This window comes from Mytilus californianus, unplaced genomic scaffold, assembly GCF_021869535.1.
Source record: "Mytilus californianus isolate M0D057914Y unplaced genomic scaffold, xbMytCali1.0.p SCAF_3, whole genome shotgun sequence".
Lineage (NCBI taxonomy): Eukaryota > Metazoa > Mollusca > Bivalvia > Mytilida > Mytilidae > Mytilus > Mytilus californianus.
The window spans coordinates 51180892-51207858 of NW_026262679.1; the positions used below are offsets into that span (position 1 = coordinate 51180892).

A 26967-nucleotide genomic window follows, 5' to 3' on the forward strand; every position below is an offset into this window, starting at 1 on the left:
GAACAGGTATTCCTACAATAATCAAGGCCAAGACTATTGATTTTTTTTGTTTATCAAAACCAATATTTTGTTTGTAAATGCCCCTGAGGAGCATTAAAATATGAAGTATCAACTAATAGATATTCAAAATTAGTTTTGTATTAAAAAAAACATGGTGCTTCAGTTAGCGTGTTAATGTTGGTAGGTGATTTGTAGCGTACACGTATTTCACAGCTTTGTTTAACTTAAAACTAACAAAATATTAAACAAGAATGTGTCCATAGTACACGGATGCCCCACTCGTACTATCATTTTCTATGTTCAGTGAACTATGAAATTGGGATAAAAACTGTAATTTAGCCTTAAAATGAGAAAGATCATATCATAGGGATCAAGTGTACTAAGTTTCAAGTTGGTTGGACTTCCACTTCATCAAAAACTACCATGACCAAAAACTTTAACCTGAAACTGGACAGACGGACGAACGAACAGACGGACGAACGAAGGGACGGACGGACGAACGAACGAACTGACGCACAGACCGAAAAACTGAATGCCCCTACGTGGCGCCTAAAAAAGGAGGTTGAATATAAATACGAGAAACATTTAATAATCTAATTATCTGATATAAATCAGCTAATCTAATTCAAGATCGGTCTCTGTTTTAATGCCATTAAGCCAAAAAATATCGGACGCATTTAACTGGGATGTTGTTTTCCTCAATCTGGATGTATCTATATCTATACACTGTTCCAGCTTTTAAGGTTTACCGTCTATATGAACCGGACAACAGCTTACACCAGTTGGTACTAGAACGGCTTGCGTAACAAACACATGTAATCTGGTCTTTTCTGCATGGCATTGTACCAAATGGATCGACCCTATGTTGTGATACAGATTCAACACTTTCTTAATGTTTTACCTACAGTCACGATTGGTAGTGTAATTGATTTTTTCTGTGGTGTTGTTTCATTTTCTGATGACTTAGTACCTACACCGGAACCTATGTAACAATGCCAGAACTAGTATCTACACAGTTGGTGGATTGGCGATAAAATTATTGTCTGCATTTTTTACAAATCATACCATTTTCTAAAACGTTCTTGTTCAAGATTTAGAAAAAATATTTTTGTTGTTTTGAAATTTTTCTGCTATGGCCTTTTTTCGTTATGTGTATAACACACACAGCATTTGGGCTTATAATCAATTCTCGTGTTATTGGTTATGTACTTGTAAGCACCTACTTCAGTGTGACTCTTTGAATTAAACAAACATCCGAAAAAATGTGATAGAAACATAACATTTTAATATTTCAACATAAAAAATGAGAAAAATTGGCGTGAGATTTGAACCCCATCTTAAAAACAATCCATTATTTACAGTTTTAAGCGCTACCGATGGAGCCACGGCGACTCTTGAAAACATGATATTAAGCATCTATATAGGTAAAATTTAGCGATGTTCCACTTTTTATTAAAAAAGTTTTTTAGGTATAAAGGACACACTAAACCAATTTCATTTTTGAGAGGAAAAGTTGTATAAATTACAACAACAAAAAAAAACATAACTATGTTTTGGTTTGAAGTGTCCTTCTAGGGGGATTCCCTGTTTTTCCAACCTAAAAAAACGGTAAATTCCTCATATTTGACTTTCATCCTTTTTTTGAGGTTAAATTAACTATTTTCCAGAAATAACATAATACATAAAAATCGAGATATTGACCAAAAAACATTTCTATTTCATGTTTTTATCGTTAATTTTATCCTTTCAGCACTTTTTGAAATTGGCCCTTCTGTGAAGAAATTTCAGGGGAAATTGGCCCTACCTCTTTATATATAAATAGCGGACACAAGTGGACTCAAATCTTTTTCCATATATTATTAAGAATTAAAGAAACAAAGGATACAGGCGGAAACAAATGGACACAAGGTTATTTCTATATAAAAATTATGGAAACTGGAGGCTACAAGGTTTATTTTTGTGGTTCAAAGAACAATGCCCCCTATTTTGGACATACAAAAAGGTGCAATAAAAATATTTTCACCTCTGTGAAGAGTTTTACTATATTAACAAACCGCCCACAAAATGCATTAATCATCCGAAAAGGGTCGCAATTACTTAAATAAGAAATCGCCAAGACAACTTCAGCCATGTTGACTTTTCTATTTGTAGATCTTGCTAGTATTTTCTGCTTTTAAAGTTTCTATTTATTTTAGTTTTCAAGATAAAAGGCAAAAATGAAGATTTTCTCTATTTATTAAGAGTTTTCAAGATAAAACAGATTTGCATTTGACACCTATGTTCTATTGTAAGCCATGTCGACCATGTTGGTTGGAAAGCGCTCAACTAGATACCCCAATGAATAGTTTGGTCAAGTTTGGTTAAATTTGGCCTAGCAGTTTCAGAGATATTTTTTCTAAAATTAACAACGACGCACACAGTGATGAGAATAAATAAATAAGGTAACTCAGGCTAAAGGACACTCAATGTACTGTCAAAGTGTACTGTCAATGTCAAAACCATTTATGTGGACATTGACATTGATCACCTGTACTCGATGATCAATGAAACTGAACAAATTTCTAAGGATTGGATCAAGTGGTACTATCATGAATCACCATCCAGAATGCAAAGAAATGTAGTTTTTAAGCAATTCCAAGGCAGGTCTTTTGAAGGATAAATGTCAAAACCATATCAAAAGCAAACTAGACCCGTGTTTGTTTCAAAAGATGCGAGCATGCAGTATTATCATAAAAAAGATGAAACCCATAATACAGGTGTAATACTACCAAATTATAGTACGTCACATCCGGTTGCATACGAAGAAGGTTCGAAAAAAATATCCCCTTGAATTTGCCAGTTGAAGGCAATTTATCCAACATTTCATTGCAGTAAAAAAAAATTCCGAGTCATAATCACAGCTTGGGTGTTTCAAAGCACCATTCTTTTTTTATTAGCTCACCTGGCCTAAAAGGCCAAGTGAGCTTTTCTCATCACTTGGCGTCCGTCGTCCGTCGTCGTAACTTTTTACATTTTGAACTTCTTCTAAGGATCATTAATTGGAATGAAACCAAACATTGCATGAATATTCCTTATGAGGTTTTGACCAAGTGTTGTTACTTTGTAGCTGATCCATCATCCAAGATGCCCGCCAGAGGGGGGCTTCGTTTAACATAGGACCATATGGACAATACATACAAATGTTTTCTTTTAGAGAAACACTGAATGGAATGAAACCAAACATGAAATGAATGTTCCTAATGAGGCGCTGACCAAGTGTTGTTACTTTGTAGCCAATCAATTATCCAAGATGGTTTCCAGCGGGGAACTTAGTTTAACAAAGGACCCTATGTGAAATACATACAAAAGTCTGCTTTTGAAGAACCACTGAATGTAATGAAACCAAACATGGCATGAATGTTCCTTATGAGGTGCTGACCAAGTGTTACTTTGTAGCAAACGTGGTCTCAATTATTATTAGGGTATCTGTTATGATTTTAATCTATTTTTACATGATTTCCACAACCAAAGTAGAACCAGGTGAGCGACACAGGATCGTCAGAGCATCTAGTTTGGTGTTTCTATAGACTATTTAGGAATCTTGAGGTTACATGGTTACAAAAGCTTGTACACAGGAAAAAAGGGGAGAACATTTGATTGGTGAACTTCCAGCGATGGTAATCATCGTATATGCAATGACATGTTATTTGAAATTTTGTCTGTAGCCATACAGCTAGAAAGAATAAAACTTGATTAAAGCCAAGTATTTCTTTATTTGGAACAAAGATAAATTTTTAGAAGAGTGCAAATTTAACAAAGACTAATGGGGGAAAACAATGGTAATATTACACCTCTAAAGGTAACTAAGACAAAATCGAACTTGACCTACATTTTATTGTTGTCCATGACATTAGGCAAATTGTAACTAATCGGAGTGGAAAGCAAACTTGAGACAGGACAAAGGGATGGATGAACATATGCATCACCATGGAAGGGGTTAATGAGCTGTAACATAGTTTTTGTAAAAAAAAAAAAAATCATTTACGAATCTTTCCAAATCCTTGGCTTAAACAAAACAAATAATATATTCATATTGCCGATAAACTGGACATCGGATTTTATCTTCATTAAAACAATAAACATGCATACATGGATAAGCATAAATACATAAAGAAAATCGTAGCAATTATAATTGATGAAATGCTCTTTGTATTTTATGTGAAATATCAAATAATGGCAAAAATTCTATCATCGACGACCCCGCCGACATGGAACAACCAACTAAAAACTGAAAATGTAGTTGGTAAAAAATTGAAAAATTCCAATACCCAATGCTAGGAAGATTGTCAAAGGAGGTATACTTGAACAGTTTTAAAGAAATCCTTATTATTCAAAACAGACTGCTGGCCAGAAGTGTTGGCTATAAATTATTTTTCAATGTTATTCCTTGAAACATGGGGAAATTTAATTCTAATGCATCATGATAAATACCAAAATGACACTTCCTAAACCTATCGTAACTACTTTTATGCCACTGTAGTACATCATCATAGTATTAGATGAAGACAGATCTGCATCATGAGCAAGGTGTAATTAGAAAAAATATTATTGTACAAAATACATGAAAGTATTGTTGATTCATTTTAATTTCCTGGATACCAGATCTCTGTGTTTGTTATAAAAAAAAAAACCCTTGATAACTGAAAATGTCCAGTACGGCCCTGCTTGCACATTTTTGTGCGAGGCATACACAAATATTGATTGTAATACTAACAAACTCAATTCAATTAATTCAATGTTTTATGACTGTCTCCTCTCTCGACAATTACAATCGATATTTATACATTGTAAAACAATACTAAATAAAATGAGCCATTCTATACAGAATTATAAGACTATTAAAATGCATAGATATAATACATTAAACAATATGAAATAAAGTACTACATGTATTTACCATATATAAAATTTCAACACCTTTTTAAATTCAAATAACAGGTTTTGGAACACACATGTATCATATTTACATCTGAGAATAACACATCTGAGAATAAAAACACTAACTTTTGGTTATCATCTAAAATCTTCATAAAGAGGACATCTTAATAAAACATAAGCTTCGTCTTCAATGAAACTATAACATATATGGCCCACGCTAAAACAATAATTTTCATATTTCCCAGTTTAAATCCTTAGTGGAGCAACACCACATCTAAATTTGAGAAAAGCACTTCTGTGAATGAAATGCATTTTGACATTAAAAGTTTAACAACATAATTTGTGTCCATATTTTCAGGACACGATAAATGACTTGAATTCAGTTCAGATAATTTTCCACTGCTTATCAAAAATAGGTGGTATTAACTACATACTTGTGCCAAATATAAACAATGCAAACATAATCTTAGTTTTCCGACAGCCCGTCATGCTCGATGGACGCCAGATTGTATTATAAATATTCACAAATTATGTATATATAATTCAAAATCATACAATTCCTATGTATATATTATCCCATGGAAGTAAAATATAATACTTCCATGATTTTCCAAATACACCAAAACCAACTTTTGACTAAATGCACCCCTTCATAGACAGTCAAGGCCGGCCAGGAACAACTAGAGATAAAAAACGATATAATCGATCAAAAAGCTCTAGAAACCTGTGTCAGTGGATGCCAAGTGCGCAATCCCGTCTCCAGGGTCAGGTGCTGACCTACACCTTAAAACGTGTGTATTGACAAATCAAAATGCAATTTAAAATAAAATTATCAACGTATAATACAATAATACCCAAGTCTCCAGTAACTGCAGCATTTGGTGCATATTTTTCTACTTCTAGAAAATCTACAGGCCCCATTATGTATGGAATTTATACAAGAATATCTTTTTACACCCCATATACCTTTTCATATTCTATTATAGGACAAACCAAACTTTCATATAATTTTACAAATACATCGAAACAGACACCCCCTTAAAGTTTACACTTGGCTATTACCATCCTTAAAGTTCTATTTGCTGAAGATGCAACGGCTTTTGCAGTGATATTATAGTCTAAATGCTTGTTTAAAATGAGACCAAGTATCATTACTAGAAGACTTTATAGTATGACCATTACAATTAAAAATTACATCATATCTAGGTATAGATGGTGGTCTAAATTGTACAATGTTACTCTTGTTTGTATTAATTGTCATACAATTGTCTTCAAATCATGTAGAAAAAGCATTTACCAAAAGTTGTAGCTCTTTTTCATCGTTTGCTATAATAACATCATCAGCATATAATAAAATACAGTTTTTCATCACCAATATCTATTCCGCAGTCAAAGGACTTAAGAAATGTTACTCAATCATTAATATACAAGTTGAACAAAATGAGCGACAAGGGACATCCTTGTTTCAAGCCAGTGTTTACATCAAACCAGTCTGTGAAATGATCGTTTATTCTTACAGAACATTTGTATAAATTGACTTAATAGCAGAACAAAAAGTCTGTGCAACACCAATTTTATCTAGTTTATACCATAAAATATCTCTGTGTAGTGTCGTAAGCCTTTTTAAAATCAATATAAAGGCGCAAAAGATTAATTTAGGAAGTGTTTTTCTCACATTTATCAAATTAGTAAGAGTAGATAATTGGTCTATTGTACTACAAAGTTGTCATAAACCATTCTGTTCCTCAACCAGTACATTGTTATCATCTACCCACTGAGCTAATCTATAGTTCAGTATATTACAGTACAATTTGTAAGACACTGATGCAAGGGCGATCCCTCTATAACAAAGGGGGGGTCTCTCGCGTCTGACATGTTAGATTTAGGAATATAATTTATAATACATTAATACTTTTAAAAGGATATCAACAGGATCCATTAGACTATACTTAACGACACTATCTAATTAAGTGGATTAACCATGTTAGCTATCAGTGATTTTGCAGATCCATTTAACCAAATGTTTTAATGAAGCAGAAATTTATATTTGGAATTTTGTTTTCCAAGTTTTTCTAATTTTCAATTTCCATCCATCAAACTGTGTCAAATACAATTTAATTTTGATACAATAACTTTCCAAAATCGATTTAAAAATTATAAATTATAAAGTTTAAATATTATATATTCACAGTTCAAATGTTCATGCACTGATACTGTTTCTTTTTCAATGACAATAAAATACCAAATGTATATCATTTCAGAATTACATTGACAGTTCCCTTTGAATGACAAAACCATATCCTGAAGACATAGAAACCACTGATTCCTCCATAGAAAAAAACAAGAAACACCTCAATAAGAACTACCTCAGTAACTCCGAAACCCACTATGTTAAATGTTAGTGAAGATGATACCATGCAAGCAAAATGTACTTCTGAAATGATAATTTGATATTTGCTTAGTCCACAACAAAACTTTTAAGATATACATTAAAGGGTGCATGAACTAAACCATAAGTTAAAGTCAATTTTGTTTGTGTTAATTTGAATTTGATTTTTTTTTTAATTTTTAATTTATATATATTTAACAAAACTGCATATACATTTTTGTTTTTATCTTACAAAAGCAATGATAGATACAACAGGAAAAAGTATTTCACCAAACTGGGTGTTCTGATTTGGTTACTCAAAAGATGATGCAAAAAGGAAAATACAGAATATTTACAGACTATTCTAATTTATTCATATGTAGATATGGTAACTTGTCAAATTTGAAGATAGTTTCTATTTTAAGATCTTATTTAGAGCTGGCCTTAATTACAACCAACAATTGATCTTTTGGCTATACAATGGAAGTTGCTGGCAAACCAAAACTATCTGATGTATATACATTTTGAACTTGAATTTCAAAAAATCTAAATAAAGTCATATTGTCCAAATTACTTAATAAAAAATTCAGGTAAATAAGTAAATATCTAAATTGACAATCTACTTTCTTTAATATGAATATTGAAAAAGAGGTTTACAATACATTTTTAATTATGATTGTTATATCATTGTAGCCATATTGAGGGCACTTGGCAAATTCTCATCTGATATTTTGAACATTAAAGATTTTTATAATCTTCATCTATAAACTATAATCTTATTTATTCTCTAAAGAATTAAACTGTCTCTTCACGATTCTCAATTTAACATCTTCTGCTGCCATGCTGCACCTTCTACTACTGAAACATCATATAAGTTGCATCTGTAAAAAAAAACCAATCAATTCAGAAATTAATGTGATGCATGTTTTATGTCAAATCCTAAATTGGAGACTAGTATACTTACAATTACTTTATATTTTTATTAAAAATACACCTCAGTACAGTAAATATTTGAAAATTTACTTCACTAGATTATAAATTTGAACAAAAGAAATATGTACACTAATTTGAAATAGAATTTTATTTAAGCTGTTGTTCCAGGGAAAACTGATATTTATTACCCAACACATATAAACATAGTCTAAAGTACAATTAAAGTACAATCTTAACTTTTTTTTCAAGTAGTCACTGAACCATGAAAATGAGGTCAAGGACATTGGACATGTGACTGACAGAAATTTCGTAACATGAGGTATCCATATACAAAGTATGAAGCATCCAGACCTTCCACCTTCTAAAATATAAAGCTTTTAAGAAGTTAGCTAACGCCGCCGCCGGATCACTATCCCTATGTCGAGCTTTCTGCGACAAAAGTCGCAGGCTCGACAAAAACTAAATACATTTTATCATAAACACAAGTTATCATACTATGTAATCAGCTCTGCTTTTACGAGATTAGCGCCCATTAAATTCATCAATGTTATATCAAAATCTAAAGTTTGCTCTCTGCAGAGGTCTGCTTTTACGAGACCCATTATAACATAAAGCATCTTTTTGTCAAACTGTTCAGGAAAAAACGGATTTTTATTACCTAACAAACATAAACATAGTTTTAAGAACAATTGTAATGACCAAATACCTACATGTGCAACATCCTAATGTGTGAAAGCATCTTTCATGGTATAGGAGTGTTACATATTAAGGCTGTATAATCTGTAACAAAAACAAAAATTATTGAAATATTCACTGTAATGAGATATATTTTAATAAGAAAATAAGAATGTATAGTGATTGTAAAACATAAATTAATTGTAAAAATTAATGGGTTTTGCTGTTAATTGTAGGCTCAACAAAAATGAGGAAAAAATCAATAAAAATATTCCTTTAGATACTATCTTTTGATTGTAAGAAGCTTCTGTCAAAGTTTGGTATAAATCCAGGATAGTTTATGAATCTAATAAATGTTTTAAAAACTTTATTTAATGTTAACTGGAAGAAAAACTAAGTCCATTTATAAGTAAAATACAGATAAACAGGTACAAATTTTAACAAAATTTCCTTCTAGATACTAGCTTTTGATCATAAACAAGCTTCTGTCCAAAATTTGGTACAAATCCAGGATAGTTTAAGAAAGTTATTAAAATTTTAAAAACTTTAACCACAGAGTGAATGTATTGTTTCCTGGCAGAAAAACTAAGTCCATTTATAAGTAAAATACGGAAAAAAGAAATTTTTTTTTTTAACAAATTTACTTCTGGATACTATCTTATGATCATAAACAAGCTTCTGTCCATGTAATGTACAAATCCAGGATAGTTTAAGAAAGTTATTAAAATTTTAAAAACTTTAACCACAGAGTGAATGTATTGTTTCCTGGCAGAAAAACTAAGTCCATTTACAAGTAAAATACGGAAAAACAGGAATTTTATTTTTACAAAATTTACTTCTGGATACTATCTTATGATCACAAACAAGCTTCTGTCCAAGTTTGGTAGAAATCCAGGATAGTTTAAGAAAGTTATTAAAATTTCAAAAACTTTAACCACAGAGTGAATATTTGTGGACGACGACAACGACAATGACGACGACGCCGACGGAATGTAGGATCGCTATGTCTCGCTTTTTCGACTAAAGTCTAAGGCTCGACAAAAATCTTCATAAGAGTATAAATTTGAATTGAAGAAATTTTAAATCAATTTGTTATCAAATCTAATTTAAGCTTCCAGGGAAAACTTATTTTTGTTACCTGCAAACCATATAAACATAGTTTAAAGTACAATTAAAAATACCAAATACCTACATGCTACGTATCCAGATGTGTGATCAATCTACCATGAAACCATCTTCATTGTCTAGGAGTGTAACATATTTCGGCTGTATCTATAACAAAACCAAATCATCAATTAGTATCAGCTTCAAATAGAGACTATTGGCTGTTGCAACAATTATAAAATAAATGTCACTCATATTTTATGTCAAATCCTAAATTGGACACAAGAATATTTAAAATTACTACGCATTCATGTTAAAATTTACTTCACTAGATTATAAATTTGAACAAAAGAAATATGTACACTAATTTGAAATAATATTTTATTTAAGCTGTTGTTCCCGAGAAAACTGATATTTATTACCCAACACATATAAACATAGTCTAAAGTACAATTGTAATGACTACCTACATGTTAAACATCCTAATGTGCATCTACCATGAAACCATATTCATTGGGTAGGAGTGGAACATATCTGGGCTGTATCTGTTACAAAAGAAAAAATTTAAATTAGCATCAGCTTTAGAGAATATTTAATGGCTGTTCAAAAAATTTAAAAATTAATGTGATTCATGTTTTATGTCAAATCTTAAATTACTGACAATTAATTTACAATTACTCTTTCATTCTTTTTAAAATATACCACATTTGAAATTCGAATAAAAGATATTTTAGACCAATCTGTAATAAAATTTTAAGCTATTGTTTCGGTGAAAACAGATTTTTATTGACTTCCAAATATTAACAGAGTTTTAAGTACAATTGTAATGACCAAATACTTACATGTTGACTCTTCCTATCTACCATGAAACCATATTCATTGGGTAGGAGTGGAACATATCTGGGCTGTATCTGTTACAAAAGAAAAAATTTAAATTAGCATCAGCTTTAGAGAATATTTAATGGCTGTTCAAAAAATTTAAAAATTAATGTGATTCATGTTTTATGTCAAATCTTAAATTACGGACAATTAATTTACAATTACTCTTTCATTCTTATTAAAATATACCACATTTGAAATTCGAATAAAAGATATTTTAGACCAATCTGTAATAAAATTTTAAGCTATTGTTTCGGTGAAAACAGATTTTTATTGACTTCCAAATATTAACATAGTTTTAAGTACAATTGTAATGACCAAATACTTACATGTTGACTCTTCCTATCTGCCATGAATCCATCTTCTCTGTCTAGGAGTGCAACATATTTAGATGTATCTTTAACAAAAACTATAAATTAATATCAGCTTTAAATACAGACTATTTGCTGTTGCAATTTTTTCAGAATTTAATCTTTGCATGTTGGACAAGAATATTTATAATTACTATACATTCCATTAAGAATATATTTCATTAGAGTATAAATTTGAAGAAATTTTTTTGAGACCAATTTGTAATAAAGTTTCAAATTGGTTGATAATGAAATAGAGCCAGACAAAAAAACTAAATACATTTTACCATAAACACAAGTTATCATACTATGTAATCAGCTCTGCTGGGGGATCTGCTTTTACGAGATTAGCGCCCATTAAATTCATCAATGTTATATCAAAATCTAAAGTTTGCTCTCTGCAGAGGTCTGCTTTTACGAGACCCATTTTAACATAAAGCATCTTTTTGTCAAACTGTTCAGGAAAAAACGGATTTTTATTACCTAACAAACATAAACATAGTTTTAAGAACAATTGTAATGACCAAATACCTACATGTGCAACATCCTAATGTGTGAAAGCATCTTTCATGGTATAGGAGTGTTACATATTAAGGCTGTATAATCTGTAACAAAAACAAAAATTATTAATTAGTTTACACTTTAAATCCAGACTCTTTGCTGTTGCAATCAATTCAGAAAATAATGTGATGCATGTTTTATGTTAAATCCCAAAATAGAGAAAAGTATATAATTACAATTACTATACGTTCTTATTAAAATATTCAGCATTAAGAGTATAAATTTGAATGAAAGAAATTTTAGACCAATTTGTTATAAAGCTTCAATCTGTTATTTCAGGAAAAAACTGATTTTTATTACCTAACAAATATAAATATAGTTTGAAGGAAAATTGTAATGACCAAATACCTACATGTGATTTATCCTAATGTGCATCTGCAATGGAAGCATCTTTCATGGTATAGGAGTCTATCATATTTAGGGTGTATCTGTAATGAAAACAAAAAAAATAAACATTAATTTCAGCTTTTAATCCAGACTTTTTGCTGTTGCAATCAATTCAGAAATTAATGTGATGCATGTTGTAATGTCAAATCCTTAATTGGAGACAAAAATTGTTACAATCACTATACATTCTTATTAACATATATCTCATTACAGTGAATATTTCAATAAATGTAATGTAGGACCAATTTGTAATAAAATTTCAAGCTGTTGTTCCAGGAAAAACTGATTTTTATTACCTAACAAATATAAACATAGTTTTAAGAACAATTGTTATGAATAAAAACCTACATGTGACTAATCCTAATGTGCTATCTGCAATGGAAGCATCTTTCATGGTAAAGGAGTCTTACATATTTAGGCAGAATCTGTAACAAAAACAAATATTTTAAATTAGTTTCAGCTTCAAAATCAAAGCTATTTGCTGTTGCAATCAATTCAGAAATTAATGTGATGCATGTTTTATGTCAAATCCTAAATTGGAGACGTATATTTACAATAACTATACATTCTTATTAAAATATACTTCATTAGGATATAAATAGGAATAAAAGAAATGTTAGACCAATTTGTTATAAAGCTTCAATCTGTTGTTTCAGTGAAAACTGATTTTAATGCCTAACAAATACTAGAGGCTCCAAGGAGCCTGTGTCGCTCACCTGATATTTTTATTTACAATTGATGCATGAAATAATGCAACCGTTATACATTTGCTTTAGTTTCAGAGATACAAGTCAAAAACTGCATTTTCCCCCAAAGTTCTATTTTTAGCCATGTCTGACATGTTGGTTGGCATGCAGGGTCATCGGACACATTTATTAAACTAGATACCCTAGTGATGATTGTGGCCAAGTTTGGTTAAATTTGTCTCAGTTGTTTCAGGAGAGAAGATTTTTGTAAAAGATTACAAAAATTTACGAATAATTGTTAAATTTGACTTTAAAGGGCAATAACTCCTTATGGGGTCAATTGACCATATTGGTCATGTTGACTTCTTTGTAGATCTGACTTTGCTGAACATAATGGCTGTTTACAGTTTATCTCCATCTATAATAATATTCAAGATAACAAAAAACTGCAAAATTTCCTTAAAATTACTAATTCAGGGGCAGCAACCCAACAAAGGGTTGTCTGATTCATCTGAAAATTTCAGGGCAGATAGATCTTAACCTGATGAACATTTTTACCCATAGTCAGATTTGCTCTAAATGCTTTAGTTTCAGAGATATAAGCCAAAAACTGCATTTTACCCCTTTGTTCTATTTTTAGCCATGTCGGCCATCTTGGTTGGCAGGCGGGGTCATCGGACACATTTTTAAAACTAGATACCCTAGTGATGATTGTTGCCAAGTTTGGTTAAATTTGGCCCAGTAGTTTCAGAGGAGATTTTTGTAAAAGTTAACGGACGACGACGGACGCCAAGTGATGAGAAAAGCTCACTTGGCCCACAGGGCCAAGTGAGCTTATAAACCTAGTTTAAATAAAAAAATTGTAATGAATAAATACTTACATGTGACTAATCCTAATGTGCTATCTACAATGAAACCATTTTCATTGTCGAAGAGTGTAACATATTTAGGCGTTATCTGTAACAAAAACAAAAATTGTAAATTAGTATCAGCTTTAAATAGGGAATATTTGATGTTGCAATCAATTCAGAAATTAATGTGATGCATGTTTTATGTCAAATCCTAAATTGGAGACTAGAATATTTACAATTACTTAACTTATTACAGTAAATATTTGAATAAAAGAAATGTTCGACAAATTTGTAATAAAATTTTAAACTGTTGTTCAACGGGAAAACTGATTTTTGTTACCCAACACATATAAAAAGAGTTAAAAGTACAATTATAATGACCAAATACCTACATGATACAAATCTTCGTGTGCTGTATACCATGAAAGCATCTTCATTGTCTAGGAGGGTAACATATCTAGTCTATCTGTAACAAAAACAAAAACTCTCAATCAGTATCAGCTTTAAATAGAGAATATTGGTTGTTGCAATTAATTCAAAATTAATATGATGCATTTTTGATGAAAAATCCTAATTTGAAGACAAGTATATAAACAATTTCTATACATTATCATTAAAATAATCTTCATAAGAGTATAAATTTGAATTGAAGAAATTTTAAATCAATTTGTTATCAAATCTAATTTAAGCTTCCAGGGAAAACTTATTTTTTTACCTGCAAACCATATAAACATAGTTTAAAGTACAATTAAAAATACCAAATACCTACATGCTACGTATCCAGATGTGTGATCAATCTACCATGAAACCATCTTCATTGTCTAGGAGTGTAACATATTTCGGCTGTATCTATAACAAAACCAAATCATCAATTAGTATCAGCTTCAAATAGAGACTATTGGCTGTTGCAACAATTATAAAATAAATGTCACTCATATTTTATGTCAAATCCTAAATTGGACACAAGAATATTTAAAATTACTACGCATTCATGTTAAAATTTACTTCACTAGATTATAAATTTGTACAAAAGAAATATGTACACTAATTTGAAATAATATTTTATTTAAGCTGTTGTTCCCGAGAAAACTGATTTTTATTACCCAACACATATAAACATAGTCTAAAGTACAATTGTAATGACTACCTACATGTTAAACATCCTAATGTGCATCTACCATGAAACCATATTCATTGGGTAGGAGTGGAACATATCTGGGCTGTATCTGTTACAAAAGAAAAAATTTAAATTAGCATCAGCTTTAGAGAATATTTAATGGCTGTTCAAAAAATTTAAAAATTAATGTGATTCATGTTTTATGTCAAATCTTAAATTACGGACAATTAATTTACAATTACTCTTTCATTCTTATTAAAATATACCACATTTGAAATTCGAATAAAAGATATTTTAGACCAATCTGTAATAAAATTTTAAGCTATTGTTTCGGTGAAAACAGATTTTTATTGACTTCCAAATATTAACAGAGTTTTAAGTACAATTGTAATGACCAAATACTTACATGTTGACTCTTCCTATCTACCATGAAACCATATTCATTGGGTAGGAGTGGAACATATCTGGGCTGTATCTGTTACAAAAGAAAAAATTTAAATTAGCATCAGCTTTAGAGAATATTTAATGGCTGTTCAAAAAATTTAAAAATTAATGTGATTCATGTTTTATGTCAAATCTTAAATTACGGACAATTAATTTACAATTACTCTTTCATTCTTATTAAAATATACCACATTTGAAATTCGAATAAAAGATATTTTAGACCAATCTGTAATAAAATTTTAAGCTATTGTTTCGGTGAAAACAGATTTTTATTGACTTCCAAATATTAACATAGTTTTAAGTACAATTGTAATGACCAAATACTTACATGTTGACTCTTCCTATCTGCCATGAATCCATCTTCTCTGTCTAGGAGTGCAACATATTTAGATGTATCTTTAACAAAAACTATAAATTAATATCAGCTTTAAATACAGACTATTTGCTGTTGCAATTTTTTCAGAATTTAATCTTTGCATGTTGGACAAGAATATTCATAATTACTATACATTCCATTAAGAATATATTTCATTAGAGTATAAATTTGAAGAAATTTTTTTCAGACCAATTTGTAATAAAGTTTCAAATTGGTTGATAATGAAATAGAGCCAGACAAAAAAACTAAATACATTTTACCATAAACACAAGTTATCATACTATGTAATCAGCTCTGCTGGGGGATCTGCTTTTACGAGATTAGCGCCCATTAAATTCATCAATGTTATATCAAAATCTAAAGTTTGCTCTCTGCAGAGGTCTGCTTTTACGAGACCCATTTTAACATAAAGCATCTTTTTGTCAAACTGTTCAGGAAAAAACGGATTTTTATTACCTAACAAACATAAACATAGTTTTAAGAACAATTGTAATGACCAAATACCTACATGTGCAACATCCTAATGTGTGAAAGCATCTTTCATGGTATAGGAGTGTTACATATTAAGGCTGTATAATCTGTAACAAAAACAAAAATTATTAATTAGTTTACGCTTTAAATCCAGACTCTTTGCTGTTGCAATCAATTCAGAAAATAATGTGATGCATGTTTTATGTTAAATCCCAAAATAGAGAAAAGTATATAATTACAATTACTATACGTTCTTATTAAAATATTCAGCATTAAGAGTATAAATTTGAATGAAAGAAATTTTAGACCAATTTGTTATAAAGCTTCAATCTGTTATTTCAGGAAAAAACTGATTTTTATTACCTAACAAATATAAATATAGTTTGAAGGAAAATTGTAATGACCAAATACCTACATGTGATTTATCCTAATGTGCATCTGCAATGGAAGCATCTTTCATGGTATAGGAGTCTATCATATTTAGGGTGTATCTGTAATGAAAACAAAAAAAATAAACATTAATTTCAGCTTTTAATCCAGACTTTTTGCTGTTGCAATCAATTCAGAAATTAATGTGATGCATGTTGTAATGTCAAATCCTTAATTGGAGACAAAAATTGTTACAATCACTATACATTCTCATTAACATATATCTCATTACAGTGAATATTTCAATAAATGTAATGTAGGACCAATTTGTAATAAAATTTCAAGCTGTTGTTCCAGGAAAAACTGATTTTTATTACCTAACAAATATAAACATAGTTTTAAGAACAATTGTTATGAATAAAAACCTACATGTGACTAATCCTAATGTGCTATCTGCAATGGAAGCATCTTTCATGGTAAAGGAGTCTTACATATTTAGGCAGAATCTGTAACAAAAACAAATATTTTAAATTAGTTTCAGCTTCAAAATCAAAGCTATTTGCTGTTGCAATCAATTCAGAAATTAATGTGATGCATGTTTTATGTCAAATCCTAAATTGGAGACGTATATTTACAATAACTATACATTCTTATTAAAATATACTTCATTAGGATATAAATAGGAATAAAAGAAATGTTAGACCAATTTGTTATAAAGCTTCAATCTGTTGTTTCAGTGAAAACTGATTTTAATGCCTAACAAATACTAGAGGCTCCAAGGAGCCTGTGTCGCTCACCTGATATTTTTATTTACAATTGATGCATGAAATAATGCAACCGTTATACATTTGCTTTAGTTTCAGAGATACAAGTCAAAAACTGCATTTTCCCCCAAAGTTCTATTTTTAGCCATGTCTGACATGTTGGTTGGCAGGCAGGGTCATCGGACACATTTATCAAACTAGATACCCTAGTGATGATTGTGGCCAAGTTTGGTTAAATTTGTCTCAGTTGTTTCAGGAGAGAAGATTTTTGTAAAAGATTACAAAAATTTACGAATAATTGTTAAATTTGACTTTAAAGGCCAATAACTCCTTACGGGGTCAATTGACCATATTGGTCATGTTGACTTCTTTGTAGATCTGACTTTGCTGAACATAATGGCTGTTTACAGTTTATCTCCATCTATAATAATATTCAAGATAACAAAAAACTGCAAAATTTCCTTAAAATTACTAATTCAGGGGCAGCAACCCAACAAAGGGTTGTCTGATTCATCTGAAAATTTCAGGGCAGATAGATCTTAACCTGATGAACATTTTTACCCATAGTCAGATTTGCTCTAAATGCTTTAGTTTCAGAGATATAAGCCAAAAACTGCATTTTACCCCTTTGTTCTATTTTTAGCCATGTCGGCCATCTTGGTTGGCAGGCGGGGTCATCGGACACATTTTTAAAACTAGATACCCTAGTGATGATTGTTGCCAAGTTTGGTTAAATTTGGCCCAGTAGTTTCAGAGGAGATTTTTGTAAAAGTTAACGGACGACGACGGACGCCAAGTGATGAGAAAAGCTCACTTGGCCCTGTGGGCCAGGTGAGCTTATAAACCTAGTTTAAATAAAAAAATTGTAATGAATAAATACTTACATGTGACTAATCCTAATGTGCTATCTACAATGAAACCATTTTCATTGTCGAAGAGTGTAACATATTTAGGCGTTATCTGTAACAAAAACAAAAATTGTAAATTAGTATCAGCTTTAAATAGGGAATATTTGATGTTGCAATCAATTCAGAAATTAATGTGATGCATGTTTTATGTCAAATCCTAAATTGGAGACTAGAATATTTACAATTACTTAACTTATTACAGTAAATATTTGAATAAAAGAAATGTTCGACAAATTTGTAATAAAATTTTAAACTGTTGTTCAACGGGAAAACTGATTTTTGTTACCCAACACATATAAAAAGAGTTAAAAGTACAATTATAATGACCAAATACCTACATGATACAAATCTTCGTGTGCTGTATACCATGAAAGCATCTTCATTGTCTAGGAGGGTAACATATCTAGTCTATCTGTAACAAAAACAAAAACTCTCAATCAGTATCAGCTTTAAATAGAGAATATTGGTTGTTGCAATTAATTCAAAATTAATATGATGCATTTTTGATGAAAAATCCTAATTTGAAGACAAGTATATAAACAATTTCTATACATTATCATTAAAATAATCTTCATAAGAGTATAAATTTGAATTGAAGAAATTTTAAATCAATTTGTTATCAAATCTAATTTAAGCTTCCAGGGAAAACTTATTTTTGTTACCTGCAAACCATATAAACATAGTTTAAAGTACAATTAAAAATACCAAATACCTACATGCTACGTATCCAGATGTGTGATCAATCTACCATGAAACCATCTTCATTGTCTAGGAGTGTAACATATTTCGGCTGTATCTATAACAAAACCAAATCATCAATTAGTATCAGCTTCAAATAGAGACTATTGGCTGTTGCAACAATTATAAAATAAATGTCACTCATATTTTATGTCAAATCCTAAATTGGACACAAGAATATTTAAAATTACTACGCATTCATGTTAAAATTTACTTCACTAGATTATAAATTTGTACAAAAGAAATATGTACACTAATTTGAAATAATATTTTATTTAAGCTGTTGTTCCCGAGAAAACTGATATTTATTACCCAACACATATAAACATAGTCTAAAGTACAATTGTAATGACTACCTACATGTTAAACATCCTAATGTGCATCTACCATGAAACCATATTCATTGGGTAGGAGTGGAACATATCTGGGCTGTATCTGTTACAAAAGAAAAAATTTAAATTAGCATCAGCTTTAGAGAATATTTAATGGCTGTTCAAAAAATTTAAAAATTAATGTGATTCATGTTTTATGTCAAATCTTAAATTACGGACAATTAATTTACAATTACTCTTTCATTCTTATTAAAATATACCACATTTGAAATTCGAATAAAAGATATTTTAGACCAATCTGTAATAAAATTTTAAGCTATTGTTTCGGTGAAAACAGATTTTTATTGACTTCCAAATATTAACAGAGTTTTAAGTACAATTGTAATGACCAAATACTTACATGTTGACTCTTCCTATCTACCATGAAACCATATTCATTGGGTAGGAGTGGAACATATCTGGGCTGTATCTGTTACAAAAGAAAAAATTTAAATTAGCATCAGCTTTAGAGAATATTTAATGGCTGTTCAAAAAATTTAAAAATTAATGTGATTCATGTTTTATGTCAAATCTTAAATTACGGACAATTAATTTACAATTACTCTTTCATTCTTATTAAAATATACCACATTTGAAATTCGAATAAAAGATATTTTAGACCAATCTGTAATAAAATTTTAAGCTATTGTTTCGGTGAAAACAGATTTTTATTGACTTCCAAATATTAACATAGTTTTAAGTACAATTGTAATGACCAAATACTTACATGTTGACTCTTCCTATCTGCCATGAATCCATCTTCTCTGTCTAGGAGTGCAACATATTTAGATGTATCTTTAACAAAAACTATAAATTAATATCAGCTTTAAATACAGACTATTTGCTGTTGCAATTTTTTCAGAATTTAATCTTTGCATGTTGGACAAGAATATTTATAATTACTATACATTCCATTAAGAATATATTTCATTAGAGTATAAATTTGAAGAAATTTTTTTCAGACCAATTTGTAATAAAGTTTCAAATTGGTTGATAATGAAATAGAGCCAGACAAAAAAACTAAATACATTTTACCATAAACACAAGTTATCATACTATGTAATCAGCTCTGCTGGGGGATCTGCTTTTACGAGATTAGCGCCCATTAAATTCATCAATGTTATATCAAAATCTAAAGTTTGCTCTCTGCAGAGGTCTGCTTTTACGAGACCCATTTTAACATAAAGCATCTTTTTGTCAAACTGTTCAGGAAAAAACGGATTTTTATTACCTAACAAACATAAACATAGTTTTAAGAACAATTGTAATGACCAAATACCTACATGTGCAACATCCTAATGTGTGAAAGCATCTTTCATGGTATAGGAGTGTTACATATTAAGGCTGTATAATCTGTAACAAAAACAAAAATTATTAATTAGTTTACGCTTTAAATCCAGACTCTTTGCTGTTGCAATCAATTCAGAAAATAATGTGATGCATGTTTTATGTTAAATCCCAAAATAGAGAAAAGTATATAATTACAATTACTATACGTTCTTATTAAAATATTCAGCATTAAGAGTATAAATTTGAATGAAAGAAATTTTAGACCAATTTGTTATAAAGCTTCAATCTGTTATTTCAGGAAAAAACTGATTTTTATTACCTAACAAATATAAATATAGTTTGAAGGAAAATTGTAATGACCAAATACCTACATGTGATTTATCCTAATGTGCATCTGCAATGGAAGCATCTTTCATGGTATAGGAGTCTATCATATTTAGGGTGTATCTGTAATGAAAACAAAAAAAATAAACATTAATTTCAGCTTTTAATCCAGACTTTTTGCTGTTGCAATCAATTCAGAAATTAATGTGATGCATGTTGTAATGTCAAATCCTTAATTGGAGACAAAAATTGTTACAATCACTATACATTCTTATTAAAATATATCTCATTACAGTGAATATTTCAATAAATGTAATGTAGGACCAATTTGTAATAAAATTTCAAGCTGTTGTTCCAGGAAAAACTGATTTTTATTACCTAACAAATATAAACATAGTTTTAAGAACAATTGTTATGAATAAAAACCTACCTGTGACTAATCCTAATGTGCTATCTGCAATGGAAGCATCTTTCATGGTAAAGGAGTCTTACATATTTAGGCAGAATCTGTAACAAAAACAAACATTTTAAATTAGTTTCAGCTTCAAAATCAAAGCTATTTGCTGTTGCAATCAATTCAGAAATTAATGTGATGCATGTTTTATGTCAAATCCTAAATTGGAGACGTATATTTACAATAACTATACATTCTTATTAAAATATACTTCATTAGGATATAAATAGGAATAAAAGAAATTTTAGACTAATTTGTTATAAAGCTTCAATCTGTTGTTTCAGTGAAAACTGATTTTAATGCCTAACAAATACTAGAGGCTCCAAGGAGCCTGTGTCGCTCACCTGATATTTTTATTTACAATTGATGCATGAAATAATGCAACCGTTATACATTTGCTTTAGTTTCAGAGATACAAGTCAAAAACTGCATTTTCCCCCCAAAGTTCTATTTTTAGCCATGTCTGACATGTTGGTTGGCAGGCAGGGTCATCGGACACATTTATTAAACTAGATACCCTAGTGATGATTGTGGCCAAGTTTGGTTAAATTTGTCTCAGTTGTTTCAGGAGAGAAGATTTTTGTAAAAGATTACAAAAATTTACGAATAATTGTTAAATTTGACTTTAAAGGGCAATAACTCCTTACGGGGTCAATTGACCATATTGGTCATGTTGACTTCTTTGTAGATCTGACTTTGCTGAACATAATGGCTGTTTACAGTTTATCTCCATCTATAATAATATTCAAGATAACAAAAAGCTGCAAAATTTCCTTAAAATTACTAATTCAGGGGCAGCAACCCAACAAAGGGTTGTCTGATTCATCTGAAAATTTCAGGGCAGATAGATCTTAACCTGATGAACATTTTTACCCATAGTCAGATTTGCTCTAAATGCTTTAGTTTCAGAGATATAAGCCAAAAACTGCATTTTACCCCTATGTTCTATTTATAGCCATGTCGGCCATCTTGGTTGGCAGGCGGGGTCATCGGACACATTTTTAAAACTAGATACCCTAGTGATGATTGTTGCCAAGTTTGGTTAAATTTGGCCCAGTAGTTTCAGAGGAGATTTTTGTAAAAGTTAACGGACGACGACGGACGCCAAGTGATGAGAAAAGCTCACTTGGCCCTGTGGGCCAGGTGAGCTTATAAACCTAGTTTAAATAAAAAAATTGTAATGAATAAATACTTACATGTGACTAATCCTAATGTGCTATCTACAATGAAACCATTTTCATTGTCGAAGAGTGTAACATATTTAGGCGTTATCTGTAACAAAAACAAAAATTGTAAATTAGTATCAGCTTTAAATAGGGAATATTTGATGTTGCAATCAATTCAGAAATTAATGTGATGCATGTTTTATGTCAAATCCTAAATTGGAGACTAGAATATTTACAATTACTTAACTTATTACAGTAAATATTTGAATAAAAGAAATGTTCGACAAATTTGTAATAAAATTTTAAACTGTTGTTCAACGGGAAAACTGATTTTTGTTACCCAACACATATAAAAAGAGTTAAAAGTACAATTATAATGACCAAATACCTACATGATACAAATCTTCGTGTGCTGTATACCATGAAAGCATCTTCATTGTCTAGGAGGGTAACATATCTAGTCTATCTGTAACAAAAACAAAAACTCTAAATCAGTATCAGCTTTAAATAGAGAATATTGGTTGTTGCAATTAATTCAAAATTAATATGATGCATTTTTGATGAAAAATCCTAATTTGAAGACAAGTATATAAACAATTTCTATACATTATCATTAAAATAATCTTCATAAGAGTATAAATTTGAATTGAAGAAATTTTAAATCAATTTGTTATCAAATCTAATTTAAGCTTCCAGGGAAAACTTATTTTTGTTACCTGCAAACCATATAAACATAGTTTAAAGTACAATTAAAAATACCAAATACCTACATGCTACGTATCCAGATGTGTGATCAATCTACCATGAAACCATCTTCATTGTCTAGGAGTGTAACATATTTCGGCTGTATCTATAACAAAACCAAATCATCAATTAGTATCAGCTTCAAATAGAGACTATTGGCTGTTGCAACAATTATAAAATAAATGTCACTCATATTTTATGTCAAATCCTAAATTGGACACAAGAATCTTTAAAATTACTACGCATTCATGTTAAAATTTACTTCACTAGATTATAAATTTGAACAAAAGAAATATGTACACTAATTTGAAATAATATTTTATTTAAGCTGTTGTTCCCGAGAAAACTGATATTTATTACCCAACACATATAAACATAGTCTAAAGTACAATTGTAATGACTACCTACATGTTAAACATCCTAATGTGCATCTACCATGAAACCATATTCATTGGGTAGGAGTGGAACATATCTGGGCTGTATCTGTTACAAAAGAAAAAATTTTAATTAGCATCAGCTTTAGAGAATATTTAATGGCTGTTCAAAAAATTTAAAAATTAATGTGATTCATGTTTTATGTCAAATCTTAAATTACGGACAATTAATTTACAATTACTCTTTCATTCTTATTAAAATATACCACATTTGAAATTCGAATAAAAGATATTTTAGACCAATCTGTAATAAAATTTTAAGCTATTGTTTCAGTGAAAACAGATTTTTATTGACTTCCAAATATTAACATAGTTTTAAGTACAATTGTAATGACCAAATACTTACATGTTGACTCTTCCTATCTGCCATGAATCCATCTTCTCTGTCTAGGAGTGCAACATATTTAGATGTATCTTTAACAAAAACTATAAATTAATATCAGCTTTAAATACAGACTATTTGCTGTTGCAATTTTTTCAGAATTTAATCTTTGCATGTTGGACAAGAATATTTATAATTACTATACATTCCATTAAGAATATATTTCATTAGAGTATAAATTTGAAGAAATTTTTTTGAGACCAATTTGTAATAAAGTTTCAAATTGGTTGATAATGAAATAGAGCCAGACAAAAAAACTAAATACATTTTACCATAAACACAAGTTATCATACTATGTAATCAGCTCTGCTGGGGGATCTGCTTTTACGAGATTAGCGCCCATTAAATTCATCAATGTTATATCAAAATCTAAAGTTTGCTCTCTGCAGAGGTCTGCTTTTACGAGACCCATTTTAACATAAAGCATCTTTTTGTCAAACTGTTCAGGAAAAAACGGATTTTTATTACCTAACAAACATAAACATAGTTTTAAGAACATATGTAATGACCAAATACCTACATGTGCAACATCCTAATGTGTGAAAGCATCTTTCATGGTATAGGAGTGTTACATATTAAGGCTGTATAATCTGTAACAAAAACAAAAATTATTAATTAGTTTACGCTTTAAATCCAGACTCTTTGCTGTTGCAATCAATTCAGAAAATAATGTGATGCATGTTTTATGTTAAATCCCAAAATAGAGAAAAGTATATAATTACAATTACTATACGTTCTTATTAAAATATTCAGCATTAAGAGTATAAATTTGAATGAAAGAAATTTTAGACCAATTTGTTATAAAGCTTCAATCTGTTATTTCAGGAAAAAACTGATTTTTATTACCTAACAAATATAAATATAGTTTGAAGGAAAATTGTAATGACCAAATACCTACATGTGATTTATCCTAATGTGCATCTGCAATGGAAGCATCTTTCATGGTATAGGAGTCTTACATATTTAGGGTGTATCTGTAATGAAAACAAAAAAAATAAACATTAATTTCAGCTTTTAATCCAGACTTTTTGCTGTTGCAATCAATTCTGAAATTAATGTGATGCATGTTGTAATGTCAAATCCTTAATTGGAGACAAAAATTGTTACAATCACTATACATTCTTATTAAAATATATCTCATTACAGTGAATATTTCAATAAATGTAATGTAGGACCAATTTGTAATAAAATTTCAAGCTGTTGTTCCAGGAAAAACTGATTTTTATTACCTAACAAATATAAACATAGTTTTAAGAACAATTGTTATGAATAAAAACCTACATGTGACTAATCCTAATGTGCTATCTGCAATGGAAGCATCTTTCATGGTAAAGGAGTCTTACATATTTAGGCAGAATCTGTAACAAAAACAAACATTTTAAATTAGTTTCAGCTTTAAAATCAAAGCTATTTGCTGTTGCAATCAATTCAGAAATTAATGTGATGCATGTTTTATGTCAAATCCTAAATTGGAGACGTATATTTACAATAACTATACATTCTTATTAAAATATACTTCATTAGGATATAAATAGGAATAAAAGAAATTTTAGACCAATTTGTTATAAAGCTTCAATCTGTTGTTTCAGTGAAAACTGATTTTAATGCCTAACAAATACTAGAGGCTCCAAGGAGCCTGTGTCGCTCACCTGATATTTTTATTTACAATTGATGCATGAAATAATGCAACCGTTATACATTTGCTTTAGTTTCAGAGATACAAGTCAAAAACTGCATTTTCCCCCAAAGTTCTATTTTTAGCCATGTCTGACATGTTGGTTGGCAGGCAGGGTCATCGGACACATTTATTAAACTAGATACCCTAGTGATGATTGTGGCCAAGTTTGGTTAAATTTGTCTCAGTTGTTTCAGGAGAGAAGATTTTTGTAAAAGATTACAAAAATTTACGAATAATTGTTAAATTTGACTTTAAAGGGCAATAACTCCTTATGGGGTCAATTGACCATATTGGTCATGTTGACTTCTTTGTAGATCTGACTTTGCTGAACATAATGGCTGTTTACAGTTTATCTCCATCTATAATAATATTCAAGATAACAAAAAACTGCAAAATTTCCTTAAAATTACTAATTCAGGGGCAGCAACCCAACAAAGGGTTGTCTGATTCATCTGAAAATTTCAGGGCAGATAGATCATAACCTGATGAACATATTTACCCATAGTCAGATTTGCTCTAAATGCTTTAGTTTCAGAGATATAAGCCAAAAACTGCATTTTACCCCTATTTTCTATTTTTAGCCATGTCGGCCATCTTGGTTGGCAGGCGGGGTCATCGGACACATTTTTAAAACTAGATACCCTAGTGATGATTGTTGCCAAGTTTGGTTAAATTTGGCCCAGTAGTTTCAGAGGAGATTTTTGTAAAAGTTAACGGACGACGACGGACGCCAAGTGATGAGAAAAGCTCACTTGGCCCTGTGGGCCAGGTGAGCTTATAAACCTAGTTTAAATAAAAAAATTGTAATGAATAAATACTTACATGTGACTAATCCTAATGTGCTATCTACAATGAAACCATTTTCATTGTCGAAGAGTGTAACATATTTAGGCGTTATCTGTAACAAAAACAAAAATTGTAAATTAGTATCAGCTTTAAATAGGGAATATTTGATGTTGCAATCAATTCAGAAATTAATGTGATGCATGTTTTATGTCAAATCCTAAATTGGAGACTAGAATATTTACAATTACTTAACTTATTACAGTAAATATTTGAATAAAAGAAATGTTCGACAAATTTGTAATAAAATTTTAAACTGTTGTTCAACGGGAAAACTTGATTTTTGTTACCCAACACATATAAAAAGAGTTAAAAGTACAATTATAATGACCAAATACCTACATGATACAAATCTTCGTGTGCTGTATACCATGAAAGCATCT

At 30.0% G+C, this 26967-nt stretch overlaps 2 long non-coding RNA genes across 2 annotated transcripts; both read right to left on the reverse strand.

Moving 5' to 3' along the window:
* Window positions 1-4066: 4066 nt before the first annotated feature.
* LOC127734828 (uncharacterized) lies at window positions 4067-25431 on the reverse strand. Its single transcript, XR_007997786.1, has 10 exons — window positions 25345-25431; window positions 24962-25037; window positions 20553-20622; window positions 19997-20064; window positions 19631-19699; window positions 15235-15303; window positions 14863-14937; window positions 14481-14560; window positions 13742-13817; window positions 4067-8166 (listed from the first exon to the last, which is right to left on the reverse strand). It is a non-coding gene; the product is annotated as an uncharacterized LOC127734828 (long non-coding RNA).
* Window positions 10089-12597, reverse strand: LOC127734830 (uncharacterized). Its single transcript, XR_007997788.1, has 7 exons — window positions 12523-12597; window positions 12140-12215; window positions 11762-11831; window positions 11206-11273; window positions 10840-10908; window positions 10468-10542; window positions 10089-10165 (listed from the first exon to the last, which is right to left on the reverse strand). It is a non-coding gene; the product is annotated as an uncharacterized LOC127734830 (long non-coding RNA).
* Window positions 25432-26967: the final 1536 nt, after the last annotated feature.